This window comes from Equus quagga, chromosome 15 (assembly GCF_021613505.1).
Source record: "Equus quagga isolate Etosha38 chromosome 15, UCLA_HA_Equagga_1.0, whole genome shotgun sequence".
Classification (NCBI taxonomy): domain Eukaryota; kingdom Metazoa; phylum Chordata; class Mammalia; order Perissodactyla; family Equidae; genus Equus; species Equus quagga.
The window spans coordinates 58898546-58914653 of record NC_060281.1 but is presented as its reverse complement, the minus strand read 5'-3'; the positions used below and the strand labels follow the sequence as shown (position 1 = coordinate 58914653).

Here is a 16108-nt window from a genome sequence, read left to right as displayed (position 1 = left end):
GATGCTAGATCATTAACCCTATTGAGTAACTCATTGTCTGAAGATAGCCCGACTGTGACTCTATTCAAACAAATAAAAAAGTGCAGACCCCTAGTGGCAGCCACCTAAAGTGTGGGCATACAGCCCAAGCAGTGACCAGAGATGGCCTACGCCGCTGAGACGCAAAGCCCACGAGAGCTGCAGGAATGATGGAGACGCAGAGGCTATTCCTAGAGCCCCACTGGCTGTCCCTAGAGCAGTGACAAAAGGAGACACAGACGGAGGAGGGAGTTTCGACAGATGGTCTCTATCCAGGGAGCAGAGGAAGAGATGCTGACGTCAAGAAAAACCGGGGGCTGTGACCCTAGCGATGACTCTATTTCCTGTTCTGAGCTGTGTGGCAGGATTCTGGTGGGAGGAGCACTTATTCATTGTTGAGATTTACTGGTCTCCACTCTTCCCAACTGTTTGAGCATCTGAAGAGATGGGAGGTTCTTGCAAGTAGAAGAGGATACTTTGCAAGGACAATGGTTGGGGCTCAAATGCTGCTGTGAGTAGAGTTGTATTTCTTTGCTGTTGCAAATTTTTATAAAGGCAAATTAGTACACCGGTGGAGGTGGATCTCTGACCCTCCTGAGGGTCAAGGATTGGTAAGCAGGTCTGATGCACTGGACCATATTGTAGTGAGGACAGCAGAGTCCAAGAGAGGGCAGTCATCATTAGGAAAGCACTCAGGACCACTGTGAACAGTTGTGCAAGTTTTGCACTGAACACCTCCAGCAGGCACCACTTAGTCTCTTTTGGGATTTGTGCAGTGTATAACGCGCAAATTGTGTGTGATGGCCCTGGGAGTCTAGAATCTTATACAACTCCAGATCACAAAGATCAGAGAAGAAAATTAATTCTAGGCATAGCATATTGCTAATACTGGAATTTACCCTGACCAGCCACCCTGATGTCTTCGTATATCTGGAGGAACGTGGCTTCGGGTTTATTTGAATTTACAGAGCTGCAGCACCAAGCACTAGAACAATCTAGGATACAGGCAATTTGTGGAAGGAACGCACCATTCTCTCCCTCAATTCTCCAGAGCTGGGGTGAATTAACAAAGTTTGCTCCTGAGGCCAGCAGGAGCAGATGGCTAAACAGGGAGCACTGCCCTGTGGGAACTTGGCCCTCAAGCCCTGGTACAGCTGAGCGCAGCACCAGTGTGATTGGCGTCTCCCTGGCGGGGGCGGTGGTGGCCGCGGCCGTGGCCCCAGTTCTGTGGGCTGCGCCAGCTGCGAGGCGGGGCAGAGCTGGAGCCCTGGCTGTGCTGGGGCAGAGCAGCGCCCCGTGAGTCCCCGGCCGTCTGTGAGCCCCGGGGAACCGACCCAGAGTCTGCGCAGGCGGCTCCGGGAGGCTCGCACGCGGGGGAGGGTCTCTGGAGGCAGATAGGGCTCTGCAGGCTCGTCACAGGGAGCCAGGACACGCTCGCTCACACCCGGGGCTGCCGAGGCCAGGGCAGGCCGGCTACGCAGAGCTGTTCCTTCCCCGGAAGCAGGTCTAGGACCAGAAGCGCTTCCCCCTGCATCCCCCGCCCTGCGGAGGGAGGGCGCAGAGGAAAGGCTCCGACAGAGAGAGCGGCGGGCTTTCCGGGGTTAAGGAAGGCCCACGAGGACAAGCAAGTGGGGTCACCAGCCAGCAGGAGAGAAGCAACGAGCGGCGAGCGTCCGGGACAAGTGGGAGGTACTACTCCAGGTCTTACCACCCAGGGTGTCATGACGCGGGGTTGGGTTCACAGCTGTCTAAGAAGAGGACCTTGGCGCCTTGCAGAGTCTTTCCTGAAGCTGCTTCCTCAATGTCTAGTTGTGACCCAAATCAGGAAGAGAACAAAACCCTCTGTCAGGATATGGTGCGTGCAGAAAAGCCAGCTTTGCCGGCGCGATAGTTATCACACTAGGTGGGGTGACACTTTCCAGGGCTCTCCAGAAGGTCGGAGTAGAGGGATCTACGAGAATCCAAATGAGGGACAGCCTTCTATAAAAGGAAACACAAATGTGGCCTCTCCTGTCCAGAATGATAAGGCTGAGAGGGAAAATCATAAAGTTTTATCAGATTCATCCAAAGAAAAGAGAGGGCAGTACTGTTTTAGTGCAGCAAGTAGAAAACCTGTGGAATGGTCATAAGAGGAGGTGCCCTGAAAGGCAAGAAGGGCTGGGCTTCTGTCCCACAGGCCAACGTTCCCGTCACTAAGGACAGGCATGCCTTCTCAGGAACTTCCACGGTGACACTGTTGTCAACAGGCATTCTTTGGATGGTTTGCTGAAAGAAGCAAGCATCTCACCCACGTAGCACTTTGTTTTGTTTTAGCATGATTCAGGGAGCAAAGGACATTGGGAGGAATGCTGGGGACAAAATAAGCTGGGCTGTTTGCTGTGGACTCCATACTAATCAAACTCGGAAAATCTAAAAACATCGACCGCAGGAGGTCAGTGCTTCCTAGGAGCCCCCTGGGGACAGAGTCTCAAACAAGAAAGGAAAGCCAGGAAGATCAACCAGGCTGGTTACATTTAGGGGCTCGTAAAAATTCCTGGTGCCATTAGTAATGGAGAAAAAGCCTTCAGTGTAGTTGAAAAAGTATTAGACTACCAGCATTATCCATTTACTGCCTAGATGATTTAATTGGCAATTGATCAGGCTCTGCTCTGTTTCGTCATTTTTTTTTGTTGTCTCAAATAATTGGCTCCCAGCCTGTGAGACAAAAATCACTGGCAGGCTTCTGAGCCCTCTGCACGGTGCACATCATATGTGGGCTTAGTAAAAATTTCTCATGTGTCATATGTACCACGATTTTTCATATTGGTATTAATGGGATTAACAAAATACAAATCTAATAGAAAGCATTCCTAAAAGTTGTTGACCCTTTTTATCATGTATTTCCCCAATCAATGGGTGCTAAGTAAATACAAATACTATTATAAATTTATGTTTTTCAAACTATGGTTTAAAAACAATATTTATTGTTACTTTAAATTAGAAAAATAATGGATTTTGATGTACTGTTTCTTGACCAATTGTTATGTGCAAAGCTCTTCACATCTATCTCACAACTATTTTCACAACTATCTCATTTAATACTCATGACAGCATTGCAAGGTGGGTATTATTGTCACCCCATTTTATGGATAAATAAACTGAGGCTTGACGAGCTTCAGTAACTTCCCTGTGGTCCCCCAGGTAATGAGGGGCAGAGCTGGAGCTTGAGGCCACACCAACCTTTACTGTAACCACCGCCCAGCACTACCTCACTAGCTCTGTTGGAGAAGTCAGAAAACTGGGAAGTACAAGGAAACAGAGCTCTCAGAACCCTTCTATCCAGCCATAGGGGTGATAACATTTTAGCTTTTGTCCTTCTGGTCATTTTTCCCATTTTTTTTTCACTGAAGTGGTTTTATGTAACACCTTTTGTTTTGTATTTTCATAAGTCATCTTCATATATCAAATTTTTTCCTATAATATCATGCATTGTCCATTGTAAGATTGAACTATGTTTTAGTTGACCATTTCTCTATTTTTGGACATTTAGATATTTTCTAAAGTTCATTATTAAATAATGTTGTGTGGCAGATTGCAAAATCTGCCCACATAGTATTTGCCTCTTGTCCAGATATGGAGTCTAGGGGGCCGGCCCCGTGGCTGAGTGGTTAAGTTCGTGCACTCCGCTGTGGCAGCCCAGGGCTTTGCTGGTTCAGATCCTGGGTGTGGACATGGCACCACTCAGCAGACCACTCTGAGGCGCTGTCCCACATGCCACAACTAGAACGACCCACAACTAAAATATACAACTATGTACTACGGGGATTTGGGGAGAAAAAGCAGAAAGAAAAGAAAAAAAAAAGATTGACAACAGTTGTTAGCTCAGGTGCCAATCTTTAAAAAAAAAGAAGATAGGGAGTCTATTTCTCCAACCCTCAGGGCCGTGTGACTTGCTGTGGCCAATGCAATGTTAGCGAGTGTACACAAGCAGAGACTTGAGTGTGCTTGCACACTGGGGATGGCTCTCTAGTTGTTCTTAGGAACCCTACAATTGCCACCATGTAAAGAAGCCCAGGCTAGCCTGGTGGATGATGAGATATCACCCCTGCTGACAGCTTGCCAACTGCCAGACCTGTGAGTGAGATTACCCTGGATCATCCAGTGGCCAGCCAACTCACCAGCTGACCACAGACACGTGACAGAGCCCAGCAGGAATTGGACAAGCCAAGCCAGATGAGAAGAACCACCCAGCTAACCCACAGAATCTTCAGCTAATTAAATGTCTGCTGTAAGATTTGGGGTAGTTTGTTACACAGCAAAGGCTAACTAATATATGTTGCAAGGAAGGCTCTTGCATATACAAGTTTAAGAGTAGAAGTTACAGTGAAGAGTGCGAGATGGAGTGAGGCTTAGGAATGGGATTAGGTTTAGAGATGAGGTAAGGAGAAGGTGGGCTGGGGAGGGATAGAGGCAAAAATGGGATGAGCATTTATGATGGAGATGGGAGGCTGAAGAATAAGGATATCTGTGTGCATTTACTTGGTAATTTTCAAAATCTGGACTTTCATTGGTTTATTATGGTGCACCAAAATGTCACATACCAGTGAGTGCATATTTTAGCACAAATTCACCAACAACACATCACATTCTTTTTCCTCTTTGCGAGTATGATGAGTGCACATGATATCTGCCTATTTTGATTTTGCACACTTTGATTACTGGTGGAGTTGAATTTTTTTTCCCAGGGTTACTGTTTATATTTTTTTCCCTGTTCATATTGTTGGTCCAGTTTACCACTGAATGTTTCTTTTTTCTCTTTTTTTTGTGAGGAAGATTGTCGCTGAGCTACCATCTGTGCCAGTCTTCCTCTGTTTTAAGTAGGATGCCACCACAGCGTGGCCTGACAAGTCGTGCTAGGTCTGCACCTGGGATCTGAACCTGCAAAGCCCAGGTCACTGAAGTGGAGTGCATGAACACAACCACTGCCTCACTGGGCCAGCCCCCATTGCACTTTTTGTAATTGCAATAGTTTTATATTTCTTTTGGATACCTGGTGGCATAAGCACTCCCTTGTCCCAATCGCTGCTTATTATTCTTTTCAAGTTTTTCTCGGCAGTTCTTGGCCATTTTTTCTTCCCGATAAACTTGAGAATCACTTTATCAGATTCTAAAAAAAAAAAAAATAAATGCCTGGGAATCCTGGTCTTTAATCATTATTTACATTTTTCTTGTGGTTTACCTTTTCACTTCTTTAAGTCTTATTTGTCCAGGGGGCTTGTGCACTTCCTAAGGACAACAGTCATGTCTTATATTGTGTCTTTGACTCTCTGCAATGCCTGGCGCATAGAAAATGACCCGTATTTGTGTGTTGACATAGGAAACACTCCCCGGAAACGTATATCACCAGAGCTTGAAAATGTATATATTTTTAAACTACCTACCAAAAGAGGGAAATAATAGTGGAATCTATACATCTAATTTCAAAATGTATTTTCAACAAACCCAAGTGAAATATTTTTAAAAATTGAAATGTTCCTCAACATTTAAAGGATTCTATGCACTATAAATTAATAGATCAAATTTGAAATTAATGCCAAAAATTTATCTAAAGACCTTTTGTACTTGGCTTTTTATCATTATGTTGAATACTACTAAGTCTGAGTAAGCCATTACTTGGACTTTGCATTACTTTGCATTTTGTGTGTGTGTGTGTGTCTGTGATGAAATTTAGTAAGAGTGACTTCTCTTATAAGAATGTCTCCATATAATAGTGCTGGGAAAACTGGACAGCCACATGCAAAAGATTGAAAATTGACCATTCTTTTTCACCACACACCAAAATAAACTCAAAATGGATCAAAGACCTAAAGATTAGGCCTGAGACAATAAGTCTTTTGGAAGAGAATATAGGCAGAACACTCTTTGACATCAGTCTCAAAAGAATCTTTTCGGACACTATAACTCCTCAGTTGAGGGAAACAATAGAAAGAATAAACAAATGGGACTTCATCAGACTAAAGAGCTTCTTCAAGGCAAGGGAAAAGAGGATTGAAACAAAAAAACAGCTCACAAATTGGGAAAAAATATTTACAAGCCACTTATCTGACAAAGGGTTAATCTCCATAATATACAAAAAACTCACACTGCTTAACAACAAAAAAACAAACAACCCGATCAAAAAATGGGCAGAGGACATGAACAGACATTTCTCAAAAGAAGATATGAATATGGCCAATAGACCCATGAAAAGATGTTCATCATCGCTAATCATCAGGGAAATGCAAATCAAAACTACACTAAGATATCACCTTACACCCGTTAGATTGGCAAAAACATCCAAAACCAAGAGTGACAAATGTTGGAGAGGTTGTGGAGAAAAAGGAACCCTCATACACTGTTGGTGGGAATGCAAACTGGTACAGCCACTATGGAAAACAGTATGGAGATTTCTCAAAAAGTTAAAAATAGAAATACCCTATGACCCAGCCATCCCATTACTGGGTATCTATCCTAAGAACCTGATATCAGAAATCTCAAGAGTCCGTTGCACCCCTATGTTCATCGCAGCATTATTTACAATAGCCAAGACGTGGAACCAGCCTACATGCCCAGAAACTGATGATTGGATAAAGAAGATGTGGTATATATACACAATGGAATACTACTCAGCCATAAAAAAAGACAAAATTGGCCCATTCACAACAACGTGGATGGACCTCGAGGGTATTATGTTAAGTGAAATAAGCCAGTCAGAGAAAGACGAACTCTATATGACTCCACTCATAGGTGGAAGTTAGTATATTGATAAGGAGATCTGATCGGTGGTTGCCAGGGAAAAGGGGGGGTGGGGGGAGGGCACAAAGGGGGAAGTGGTGTACCCACAACATGACTAACAAAAATGTACAACTGAAATCTCACAAGGTTGTAATCTATCATAACATTAATTAAAAAAAAATGGGATATTTGGACAGAGAGACATACACACATACAGCAGAACACCATGTAAAGATTGGAGTTATGCTGCCACAAGCCAAGAAACTACCAGAAGCTAGGAGAGGAATGCAATACATCCTTTCTTATGGCCTTCACAGGGAGCATGACCCTGCCAACAACTTGATCTCAGACATCTGGTCCCCAGAACACAGAATCTGTGGTATATTGTCATGGTAGCCCTAGGAAATGAATACAACAACTTTGGAAAATAGTCATTGTGACCACAGGAATTGTACATGGATATTGCTGAAGTGGGGCATCAGAATTTGCCACTCCAAAATGTGTCTCTTTGGCTTGATTATCTTTAAGAACAAAAGGCTCAAAAAGGAACTTTGACCTTCCCCTCAACTGCCAAAAGAAATTTAAATAGAAGGCCTGTTCCAGGAAAGCTATTGCCATAGATAACTCTAGGTGTGGTAGACAGGAAGACACCTAGCAAGGCCCATTTTTTTTTTTTTTATCAAAGTTCTCTCTCATTGTCCACAGATGGCCTAGCAAACATTTGTTTACCAGACATTTGCTTTTCCATCTCGATGTGAATTGCTTTCCTCCCCTTTGAAGTCCCAAACCACTACCCACAACATCTTCCTTTGTCTTTAGCTGAAGACGATATGTAAGGTGGTGGCTTCAGCCATTTTCCTGTTCCAGGAAAGCTATTGCCATAGATATTGCCTGTTATTAAATGTGTTTGATTTTCTCCTGTTAAAAAAAAAAAAAAAGAATGTCTCCATATATAAATTTAAAAAATATAAAGCCTTAAGAAAGTTAAACTAAACCTGTATGGCTGATTCATACTCCTGACTTTTTAACCTCGACTGTATCCATTTGCAGAGAAATCCACAATATGAGAGCTGAAAGTGCCCTCAGAGAGCCAATTCCTTCATTTAACTGACAAGGAAACTGGGACCCAAAACAGTAAGGTCAGGGCATGCAATTAGTTGATGGCAGAACTGGGACTAGCATCAACTCTGCTGACTCCTACCGAGTGATATTTTCATTACATTATGCTGTGATATTGCAAATTTCTTGACCTTTTCTCAAAACCAAGTTAATTTAATGTTACTTTTTCAGAAGCACGCCTTGTAAAATTTTTGCCCTTGTTTTGGGAGGGAGAGTGTCATGGAACCAAACAAACTAATAACAAAAGCCCTAAAACTCTAAAAAGATGAGTTTTTGCTAAAAGATAAAACGACTCTTTAAAAAGAGCAAGATCACTTTCAAAACAAAATGGCAGCCCAATAAAGCTATTGAAGATTATGTATAGTGGGCATAAAAAGTGAACAGAGGGAGAAAGAGAAAGTGTGGCACTGTGCACCAAGGGAGAAGTGACGCCCCACAAACAATACGACGCCAAGTCCATCAGGCTAACGGGGCGGGGGGACAAAGGTGTTCAAGCCGTACTGAAGGAGAGAGGAGAGAATGACACACACTCAGAGCAGCTCTCTGTCTCACAGGATGTCACCAGCCACTTCAACCGCTGAGATAGATCCTGGCTAAAGCACGGTGTGACGAGGGGCTTCCTCCGCTATGCAGAAGACAGCTTGATGACCTAGCGAGTGAGTGAACTAACCTGAGGAGAAGAACCCCTGATCAAAGGCAACGCAGCAGACAGTCATCTGACCAGAGACCACGCATCATCCTGAGCCAGGTAAGAGTGAGTTACAAAGATGAATGACAGGCAGGTGACCCACAGCTCTTTAAATTTTGTAGAGCAAGTCGGGAACTCACAGATCCAGGCATTTTACTTCAAGTGAAAGGGAAATAGTTATTTTCACTTTTAGAAAAATAAACACCAGGAAGAGCGTGAACTAGAGTAGTGCACCCTGTTCATGAGGATGAAGTTCTGGGGCACACCAACTGCTTCCTAACACTTGCATAATTGTTGATCAAATGAGCTTAGCTTATCTCGATTTCTTCTTTTTACAAGTTGGGTAAAAAGTCTTTGCTCAAACGAGGGAGAAAATAAATATGAAGGTTGTTCCCTGAAAGACAGGCTTCTCTGGCATGTCCAAATTATTTAGCTTGAAACATTATAATGAATGGTTTTTGAAAGAAGCAATGCCGAGTTTAAAAAAAGAAGAATGATTCTACCTCATGCCATATGAAAATCAATTCCAGGGTGGATTGTAGATTTAAATGTGAAGGGTAAAACAATAAAGCACTATAAAATGATATAGGAAAATATCTTCATGACTCTTGCCATAGACAAATATTTCTCAGACAGGACAAACAAAAAGCACTGATTTTTTTTTTTCTTTTTGTGAGGAAGATTGGACTGAGCTAACATCTATTGCCACTCTTCCTCTATTTTATGTGGGATGCTGCCACAGCATGGCTTGAGGAGTGGTGCTAAGTCCACACCTGGGATCCAAACCTACAGACCCTGGGCTGCCAAAGTGGAGCACACAAACTTAACCACTATGCCACTGGGCCAGCCCCAAAAGCACTGATCTTAAAGGAAAGACTGATAATCTGGACTGCATTACAATTAAGAACTTCTGATCAACAAAAGACACACTATTAGGGGAGAGATTGAAAAGACAAACCACAGAGTGGGAGGAGAGATTTGCGATATGTATATTCAACAAAAGACTTGTGCCCAGAATATATAAAGAAATCCTACAAATCAATAAGAAAATGACAGATAAGTCAACTTTTAAAAAAGGTAAGTCTGGAACAGTTGCCTCATCCAAGAAGGTATCCAAATTGCCAAGAGGCATGTGAAAAAGTATTCAACATTACTGTTCATCAGGGAAAAGTAAATTAAAGCTCCAGTGAGATTTCACCACATACCTGCCAAAATGGATAATATTAAAAAGACAAACTATATCAACAGTTGGTAAAGATGCAAAGTAATGAGAACTCCAATACACTGCTGGTGAGAATGTAAACTCGTACAACCACGTTGGAAATTTCTCTGATGGTATCTACTAAATTTGAACACATGCAAAGCCTGTGATCCAGCAATTCTACTCTTAGGTTTGTGTTACAAATGTGCACCAAAAGACATGCACAGAAATGTTCATAATGAATCTTATTCATTATAGCTCCTAACTGAAGACAAACCAAGTGTTCATCAACAACAGAATGCATAAAGTGTTCTATATTCATTCAATGGAATACTATACAGCAATGAAAAGGAACAAACAACTGTTACCACAACATGGAGGACTCTCTCAAACACAACTTTGAACAAAAGAAACCAGACATAAAAGAGCACATGCTGTGTAATTCATTTAATATAGAGTCCAATAACAGGCAAACTCACTTCTATGGCCGTAGAAGTAAGATCATGGTTACTTTTTGGAGGTGGGTAGGTAGTGACTGGGAGGGGCATGTGGAGGGCTTCTTGAGTGTTGATAATATCCTGTTTTCTGATCTGGATTGGCTTACACAGGAACGTTCACTTTGTGAAAATTCATCGAGCTGTTCATTTAGGATTTGTGCACTTTTCTGTAGTAATTATACCTCAATCAAAAATTTATCTAAAATTGGTTGCACAACAACAACATGTATATATATTATATATATGCTATATGTATATAATATACATTACTGTATATATATGCACACTACTGAACCGTACACTTAAAAATGGTCAAAATTGTTAATTTTCTGTTAGGTGTATTTCACTATAATTAAATTTTTTTTTAAAAAAACGAAGGAACCAACCCTGCTGACGCCTTGTTTTTGGACTTCTGAAATATTTTCAACAAAAATATTTTCTAATAAAAATTTATCTAAATTTAAATAAGGGAGTTTCACTCCGTATATTAGAGCTCGTAGAAAAAAATACAGCCCTCCACTGGGACTCACCAAGCCCTGAGACTGGGTCAAGCAGATAGACTTGAAAACCAACTCCCAACGTGGGTGCCTGGAGGCCCCTGGAGGGGCAGCTTAGCCTGGACAAGTGCAGAGGGCCCGTGCACAGAGGGCGCCTGTCGAGACAGAGCTCTGACCGGTCATTGTTTTCCTCATCGCCATGGCGTACGGTTGAACTGATGCCAGGAGCTGACCTCAGCTGCAGTCCCCGCAGACCGTGTCCAGAATGCACTGAGGGTTTGGACCAGATCACAGCTCCGCAAGGCCGCAGTCCCAGCTCTGCCACTGACCTCACCAGCAGCATTCTTTAGAGCACTCATCATCATTTGCAAGGAGTCTGAGGGGAAAGCACGTGGGGCTGTGCTGGTCGAACATCCCATCCATTCATCCAGCCACTTGTTCATTCATCCAACAAATCTTTGTCGAGTATCTGCATGTTCAAGGCACTCTGCTTGGTTTTCTACAATAGAAAGAAGCTCCAGGCTCCATGGAGATCACCTTATTTTTTAGAGATGTCAAAAGTTTACCTCGTATGGACAACATAGGATATGGCTATCCCCTGGAAGGAATTGGTGGGACACAAACAAAAGGTAAATTTCTGCTGCTTTCCCTCTGACGTTCTCTGCCCTCCCTAATCGCTGCCTGTGTCTGCTTCCAGAACGCCCATCCTGGGATGGGAAGTAGGCAAGAGGAGCAGAGAGCAGAGGAGGCTTAATTTCACTTGTATCAGCGGTGGGCACAGAAATCCTGTCCTCTTCTTTAGGGTAGTAGACGCCCTGGGGATTTCCTACATGTAGTCACTTCTCCAGACCAGGTCCCTTCTAGAAAAGAAGCTATGGCTTCACAGTTTGGTTGCTTGTCCAACATCTGTTTCCTGTACACACCTGTCCTCCTTTGGAGCAGAATCCTGCTTTTGCTAAGATCTCTTTCCTCATCTATGCATGTTTCAGGGGAGGCCCCAGCCTCGACTCGGGCCCTGGCCCACAGGCAGATCCTGAGAGGTCAAAGCCAGTGGCGGTGTTCCCCTCTTCCTTTGCCAGCAGCTGGTTTAAGATGGGTTTGTTAGGCTTGTTAGTCTGAGACCCAAGGGGACCTCTGCCGGGGGCTTCTGGGAGAGTTTGCTGTCTTATATGGAGATTGTGGATCTACGATGCCTGGGCTGCTGCAGCCCGTCTTTCCACCAGTCTGGGGATAAAGCCAACCCTGGGGACGGCCGAGCAGAAAGAAGCTGGCCTGTTCTGAAATTGTGAAACGACTGAATGAACCAACTCTGGAGACCCAGTCTGAGCTCCTTGTGCTGGAGAGAATACTTCTCCTTATTACTTAAGCCTATTTGAGGCAGGGTTTTTCCAGTAGTTACAGAATCCTGACTGATGCGGAAACTCCATGAGCAAGGTTAGAAATCCCCTTGTAGTAGCTGAGTGAAGTGGAGCCGAGACACAAGGGCAATTGAGGTTCCGCAAAACCTGCTTCAGGCCCCTGACCCTCTGGTTTTCTGTTTGCATTCAGGGTCAAGAGGAGAATGGCAGGCACATTGGAATCAACACATCTGTTTAGAAGGGGCCACACAACACATGTGCTAATGGACCTGGATTTGACTGAATTACTTCCTGTTCGTGAATCTTCTTCTGCTGGAGAAGCAACTTTGTCAATTTGCTATCCCTCCTTTAAGGCCTCTTTGAAAGCACAGTGAAATGAATCTCACGGCTGGGGCATCCTGGGGAAGCTGTTAGCCACGTTCCCAACTGCAGCCAGAGGTTCCCCTCAGCCCTCTCCTCTATCAGTCTCAACCAGCATGGCTGGGACAGGGTCCTGAAATCTGCGTTTTTAATGAGCTCCGCAGGTGGTCCTGAAGTAGATGCTCCAGGGGCTTTCTTGGGGAACGTTGATCTAACACACCCCAGACCGAGGCTGGCTGTTTCTCCAGAAGTAGCCTGGGGTGAGGGAAAGCTGGGGCATTGAAACCAAGGCTCTGTCATTCTTAGCCGCCTGACCCAGCCTCACGGCATCGCAGTTTCTTCGTATGTAAAACAGGACTAACAGTACCAGCTCCCCGGGGGTGAGGATGAAATACTGAATGAAAACTGCACATTCCTGCTCGGTTCGCTAATCGATGTATTGCTTCCACAGGCTCTTCAGGAACAGGGCCGGTCCGATGCCCACAGGATGTGCCAGCGTCTGGTCTCCCCGGTGGGCCCAGGCTGTCATAAATCCAGCCAGTTGAGCTTTCCATCACGTGCCAGAGCAGAAGCAGCTTCCTGCACACCTTCTGTTTAGGGCACACCTGTTCCCCTGGGGCCAGCCTCTTGCTAAAGCCGCCCTAGGTTTCTGAATATTGCTCCCCAGAAGCAGTTCACAACAATTAAAGTGAGGAAAAGGGACTCTCCTACTTAGGGACTAGTGCACCAGCCTCTTCCCTCCTTCATAGGAAAGATGGGGAGGGGAATGAAGGAGGAGAGGAAGGGAATTGGCAAAAATCAGCCTCCAGCTGACTCCCAGGCAATTATGCCTCCAGCACACACTTACTGAACACTTACTATGCATCAGACACTGGGCAATGAGTCCACATTTGCCTCTGGCCCCGGTCACCCTCTTCCACCCTTCTGCTTGTAAAAATGCACTGAGAACCAGAGTCTGGAGGAGAACGAGGTAACACTTGGAAGTTTCAGTTGGCCTCGATTTCCGCTTTTTACCTCCCTTTCTGAGAGTCTCTCTTCTCCAGCCTTCAGGCACCAGGCAGTGCCCTCATGATGTCTCCTGGTTTGGGGTCTTGCCTTGTGCTCTTCCCTGGGGGACCTGGCTGCTCAGGAATGCTCAGAGTTAGTGGTATAAACCAACACTTCTCTGCCACAGCCCCCTGGTGTGCCTCAAGTGATGTGCTGCGAAGAGCAGTGAAGACGGAACTCATGTGAAGCTCGCAAATGCCTTAGTCTTTAAAGGATTCGTTAGAGCCAATTCAAGGTCATCCCTAACTTCACACCCCTGTCAATTGTCTGTGCTCCATCCTGGTCTCACGAGAGGACTTAGAGACAGTGCCGAGAGTTTGCACACACCGCTGTCTACTCATCTGTCGTGGTGGTCAGGGCAGATGGGGCAAAGGAGGACCCCGTGGGCAGCCCCAATCAATGCTGCTTGACTTTCACTTTTCTCTAGTCTTCAAGAGAGGGAAGAAAATCCCTTCTAATCCAGTGAGAATTGTCTATGTAGAAAAGAATGATGATGCTGATCTTCAGCCTTCTCCTCCCAGGTCACCTCCATTCTTGGCCTTTCCTGACCAGGACCATCCCCTGTCCTTGATCTCTTTTGTGTCCCACTTGTCCTCTTTGATATCTTTGCAGTTTGGGTCGTGTTCACAACTTGACATTGTACATCGAGAGTCTGACTAATGCCCAAAGGAACGGAATTGCTTCAAGCCGTTGCTTAATATATTTCTTTTAATACTTTTCAGGATTCAGCTGGTCAGTGGACAAAAGAGCCCAATTAAACCACCAAGCTGCAGCAAACGCGCTCAGGAAGGGCCTCAGCACAGGCCTGGAGCACTGAAGAACGTCTCCTCAGTGCGGGCTTTGGGAACAGCCTTCAGGCAGACAGTGAGGCCCCGCACAGCCTCTGCTCCTGGAAAAGCCCTGAAGGCCTGTGCGATGTGCCCTTGGGATGATACTGGGGTCTCCCAAGGCTCCACCCTAGGTGGGCCCCGTTGCCTCCTCCGTTCACCCTTCCCCAGCCACATCAGGTACCAGGGCAGTCCCATCCTCAGAGCAGGCTGCAGGCTGTGAGGCTCCTGGAGCTGGGTCTGTGCTATCCCGTTAGCCTGGGATGCTGCCTTCTCCACCCCTCAATGATCACAACCCATCTCTCCCCTCAAGGTGCCGTTCAAACGCTCCTTTTCTGCAGCCCCCGTCTCCTCCTGTTGCGATCCTAGAGCACATTGCTTGCATGTTGCTGAACAGATGCCCATCCTGATCTGGGATTCAGTAGTGGTCTCCACCGCCACCCTTCCCACCAAGCTACTCTGCCACTTCCCTCAAGGGCAGAGACGGGTAGGGGAACTTCATCTACAGACTGCCTGTCACTTGCCGGGCACCGTGCTGGTTGCTATATGAGAATACCATTTAATCCCCGTGTCCACTGCAAGGCAGTCATTGTCATACCCATTTTACAGATGAGATTTGCCAAATAAAGGCAGAGAGCCAGAATTACAGTTTAAACTCAAGTCTGACTCTTGCAACAACCGTGTTAGTAATTGTCTATTAATCTTTGTTTGGCCTTGTCACCTGGCACAGGCCTTGCCCACAAACAATTCCCAGTAAATGTTGGTGAGTGGAGCGTGTGATCCCGGAGTGCTGAAGGAAAGCAAAGTGGGCATCTGGACTGAGTTAGGCTTTGACGTAACTTTCTAAAGAGGCTATTTGCACTTTCAAAGGGGGAGGGTTAAAAGAAACAACCGAAGGAATCTCTACGTGGTAGAAGGTAGCAATGTTCTGTGATGCTTCTCCCCACCTCCTTCCCTGAGCCGGCTGGTCAGAATGGGACGGAATGAGTAGTTTTCCTTTGCCCTGCAGAAGCCAAATGCTCTGCCTCACCCATGTGGGACCCCGTATGGGGTTCCCTACGACCCCTCGCTTCTTCTGTGTTCTCAGCAGAGTATGTTTGATGCTCTCATTTGGGCAGAATGCAAGATGAGCATCTCTGCCGCCCACATCTCTTCCTCCCCGTGGGGCCACAGGAGCCAGGTTGCTGCCTGGGCTCCTTCAGTCCTGGCCTCAGCACCGACACGCCCCGCAACCTCTTCAGGAGTGCATCTCCTTCCGGGGAGCAAGGTGGTTACCCAAGGTCCCCGCCCATCATTAGCTGCTGCGACTTCAGGGCTGGACGCCTGCCAGCCGTCTCTTCCCGCCTTCTCCACTCTGCTTCTATCTGTCATCTGATGGCTGGAAGCCACGAGCCCTCTCCAAGGCAGTCTACTTAGGATTGCCTCCTCCGCCAAAGTCAGAAACCAGCTGCACAGGGTTTGCTCAACCCCATGGGGTGTGGTGCAGAGGGAGGCAATGCCACCGCCAGGCCCCCGAGGATGTCAGCGCCTACTTTTAAGCATCCTCCAACCAATCCCCCCCGAGTCCTTACCTAAAGGAAGTTTCCTCAGAGCCGCTCAGCAGAGCGAAGGGCCCAGCCTTTCACCCACTCGCTCACTCCTTCATCAGTGTGGCGTTTGTTCATGCACTGCCAATTCCACAAGCATCTATTCTCTTCTCTTCCACAAACATTTACATCTGGCTCTTCATTCCAGAATTTCTGC

The 16108-nt window shown here is 45.7% G+C and overlaps 1 long non-coding RNA gene across 1 annotated transcript; it reads left to right on the top strand.

Moving 5' to 3' along the window:
* The first annotated feature begins 1302 nt into the window (after positions 1-1302).
* LOC124226198 (uncharacterized) lies at positions 1303-15000 on the top strand. Its single transcript, XR_006885237.1, has 3 exons — positions 1303-1707; positions 8445-8638; positions 14261-15000. It is a non-coding gene; the product is annotated as an uncharacterized LOC124226198 (long non-coding RNA).
* The last annotated feature ends 1108 nt before the right edge of the window (positions 15001-16108 follow it).